The sequence below is a fragment of the Oncorhynchus keta genome, unplaced genomic scaffold (genome assembly GCF_023373465.1).
Source record: "Oncorhynchus keta strain PuntledgeMale-10-30-2019 unplaced genomic scaffold, Oket_V2 Un_contig_16950_pilon_pilon, whole genome shotgun sequence".
NCBI classification, from domain to species: domain Eukaryota; kingdom Metazoa; phylum Chordata; class Actinopteri; order Salmoniformes; family Salmonidae; genus Oncorhynchus; species Oncorhynchus keta.
In genome coordinates, this window is record NW_026280206.1 from 7,536 (window position 1) to 11,498 (window position 3,963).

At 43.6% G+C, this 3,963-nt stretch overlaps 1 long non-coding RNA gene across 3 annotated transcripts; it reads left to right on the forward strand.

Moving 5' to 3' along the window:
* The first annotated feature begins 357 nt into the window (after positions 1 to 357).
* Positions 358 to 2,086, forward strand: LOC127919547 (uncharacterized). Of its 3 annotated transcripts, none has more exons than XR_008103272.1 (3): positions 358 to 403; positions 1,002 to 1,047; positions 1,508 to 2,086. It is a non-coding gene; the product is annotated as an uncharacterized LOC127919547 (long non-coding RNA). The 3 variants fall into 3 exon arrangements; XR_008103273.1 differs by lacking the exon at positions 358 to 403 and adding an exon at positions 434 to 472; XR_008103274.1 differs by lacking the exon at positions 358 to 403 and adding an exon at positions 572 to 610.
* Positions 2,087 to 3,963: the final 1,877 nt, after the last annotated feature.

A 3,963-nucleotide genomic window follows, 5' to 3' on the forward strand; every position in this document is an offset into this window, starting at 1 on the left:
CTTCCTCCTCCCCTCTTTCTTCCTCCTCCTCCTCCTCTCTCTCCTTCCTCCCTCCTCCTCTCCTCCTCCTCCTCCCTCTCTCTCTCTTCCTCCTCCTCCTCCTCCTTCCTCCTCCTCCTCCTCTCTTCCTTCCTCCCCTCCTCTCTTCCTCCTCCTCCTCTCTCTTCCTGTCTCTCTCTCCTCCTCTGTACCAAACTTCATCTGAACGGTATAGTGTAGGTATAGAGGACAGTATAGTGGAGGTATAGAGGACAGTATAGTGGAGGTATAGAGGACAGTATAGTGGAGGTATAGAGGACAGTATAGTGGAGGTATAGAGGACAGTATAGTGGAGGTATAGAGGACAGTATAGTGGAGGTATAGAGGACAGTATAGTAGAGGTATAGAGGACAGTATAGTGGAGGTATAGAGGGCAGTATAGTAGAGGTATAGAGGACAGTATAGTAGAGGTATAGAGGACAGTATAGTGGAGGTATAGAGGACAGTATAGTGGAGGTATAGAGGACAGTATAGTGGAGGTATAGAGGACAGTATAGTGGAGGTATAGAGGGCAGTATAGTAGAGGTATAGAGGACAGTATAGTAGAGGTATAGAGGACAGTATAGTGGAGGTATAGAGGGCAGTATAGTAGAGGTATAGAGGACAGTATAGTGGAGGTATAGAGGACAGTATAGTGGAGGTATAGAGGACAGTATAGTGGAGGTATAGAGGACAGTATAGTGGAGGTATAGAGGACAGGATAGTGGAGGTATAGAGGACAGTATAGTGGAGGTATAGAGGACAGTATAGTGGAGGTATAGAGGACAGTATAGTGGAGGTATAGAGGACAGTATAGTGGAGGTATAGAGGACAGTATAGTGGAGGTATAGAGGACAGTAAAGTGGAGGTATAGAGGACAGTATAGTGGAGGTATAGAGGACAGTATCGTGGGGGTATAGAGGACAGTATAGTAGAGGTATAGAGGACAGTATAGTGGAGGTATAGAGGACAGTATCGTGGAGGTATAGAGGACAATATAGTGGAGGTATAGAGGGCAGTATAGTAGAGGTATAGAGGACAGTATAGTGGAGGTATAGAGGACAGTATAGTGGAGGTATAGAGGACAGTATAGTGGAGGTATAGAGGACAGTATAGTAGAGGTATAGAGGACAGTATAGTGGAGGTATAGAGGACAGTATAGTGGAGGTATAGAGGACAGTATAGTAGAGGTATAGAGGACAGTATAGTGGAGGTATAGAGGACAGTATAGTGGAGGTATAGAGGACAGTATAGTGGAGGTATAGAGGACAGTATAGTAGAGGTATAGAGGACAGTATAGTGGAGGTATAGAGGGCAGTATAGTAGAGGTATAGAGGACAGTATAGTAGAGGTATAGAGGACAGTATCGTGGAGGTATAGAGGACAGTATAGTGGAGGTATAGAGGACAGTATAGTGGAGGTATAGAGGACAGTATAGTGGAGGTATAGAGGACAGTATAGTGGAGGTATAGAGGACAGTATAGTAGAGGTATAGAGGACAGTATAGTAGAGGTATAGAGGACAGTATAGTGGAGGTATAGAGGACAGTATAGTAGAGGTATAGAGGACAGTATAGTGGAGGTATAGAGGACAGTATAGTGGAGGTATAGAGGACAGTATAGTGGAGGTATAGAGGACAGTATAGTGGAGGTATAGAGGACAGTATAGTGGAGGTATAGAGGACAGTATCGTGGAGGTATAGAGGACAGTATAGTAGAGGTATAGAGGACAGTATAGTGGAGGTATAGAGGACAGTATCGTGAAGGTATAGAGGACAGTATAGTGGAGGTATAGAGGACAGTATAGTGGAGGTATAGAGGACAGTATAGTGGAGGTATAGAGGACAGTATAGTGGAGGTATAGTCTACCTGTGTATATACAGTATAGTGGAGGTATAGTCTACCTGTGTATATACAGGTTGTAGACATGACTTTTCTTACCAGCCATGCTGAGGTAGACAGAGGGAGAGGTGTGGTTCTGTCCGGTCAGCCCGTTGAACGCCTGTACGTAGTACCGCCCCGCATCAGCAGCCCTGGCCGACAAGACAACCAGCTGATTGTCCAACGACATGGCTCTGTAGGAGAGACATAAAACCAGACAGGGATTTCAGTTTCTCCATAATATCATTTCAGCACATGGAGAAGGTCCACACAACGTCCACACAACGTACACACAACGTCCACACAACCTCCACACAACATACACACAACGTCACACAACGTCCGCACAACGTACGCACAACACCCGCAGACACACACACACACACACACACACACACACACACACACACACACACACACACACCCGCAGACACGCACACACACACACACGGACACACACACACCCGCAGACACGCACACACACACACACACACACACACACACACACACACACACACACACACACACACACACACACACACACACACACACACACACACACAGATTGTGTACTGTATATTCTGTAATATTGAGACAGAGAGATTGTGTACTCTATATTGAATAGTGAGACAGAGATTGTGTACTGTATATTCTGTATCTTGAGACAGAGAGATTGTGTACTCTATATTCTGTATAGTGAGACAGAGAGATTGTGTACTGTATATTCTGTATATTGAGACAGAGAGATTGTGTACTCTATATTCTGTATATTGAGACAGAGAGATTGTGTACTCTATATTCTGTATATTGAGACAGAGAGATTGTGTACTCTATATTCTGTATATTGAGACAGAGAGATTGTGTACTCTATATTCTGTATATTGAGACAGAGAGATTGTGTACTCTATATTCTGTATATTGAGACAGAGAGATTGTGTACTGTACATTCTGTATATTGAGACAGAGAGATTGTGTACTGTATATTCTGTATATTGAGACAGAGAGATTGTGTACTGTATATTCTGTATATTGAGACAGAGATTGTGTACTCTATATTGAATAGTGAGACAGAGATTGTGTACTCTATATTGAATAGTGAGACAGAGATTGTGTACTGTATATTCTGTATATTGAGACAGAGATTGTGTACTCTATATTGAATAGTGAGACAGAGATTGTGTACTCTATATTGAATAGTGAGACAGAGAGATTGTGTACTCTATATTCTGTATATTGAGACAGAGAGATTGTGTACTCTATATTCTGTATATTGAGACAGAGAGATTGTGTACTCTATATTCTGTATATTGAGACAGAGAGATTGTGTACTGTATATTCTGTATATTGAATATTGAGGAGATTAGTGTGGTTGCTACTGCCTACAAGGATATGTGTGTGTGTGTGTGTGTGTGTGTATGTGCATGTGCATGTGCGTGTGCGTATGTGTATGTGTATGTGTGTGTGTGTGCGTGTGCGTGCGTGTGCGTGCGTGTGCGTGCGTGTGCGTGTGTGTGTGCGTGTGTGTGTGTGCGTGTGCGTGTGCGTGTGTGTGTCAATAAGGAAGCAGTTTAGACAAGCGGGGCTGAATATTGGAGCAGCCTTGAGAAGTTTATATTGATATGGGGACAACACGATCGATCATAGTCTGATGCTAGAAAAACTTGTTATGGCTTTCCACCCCCTGCTATATTGTGGATAAAGAGTTACCTGTCTAACAGAACACAGAGAGTGTTCTAGAATGGAAGCATATCCAACATAATCCAGGTAGAATCAGGAATTCCCCAGGGCAGCTGTCTAGGCACCTTATTTTTTTTCAATCTTTACTAACTGACTAACACACAGAGTCCCACTGTCCAATCTGACTAACACACAGAGTCCCACTGTCCAATCTGACTAACACACAGAGTCCCACTGTCCAATCTGACTAACACACAGAGTCCCACTGTCCAAACTGACTAACACACAGAGTCCCACTGTCCAAACTGACTAACACACAGAGTCCCACTGTCCAATCTGACACACAGAGTCCCACTGTCCAATCTGACACACAGAGTCCCACTATCCA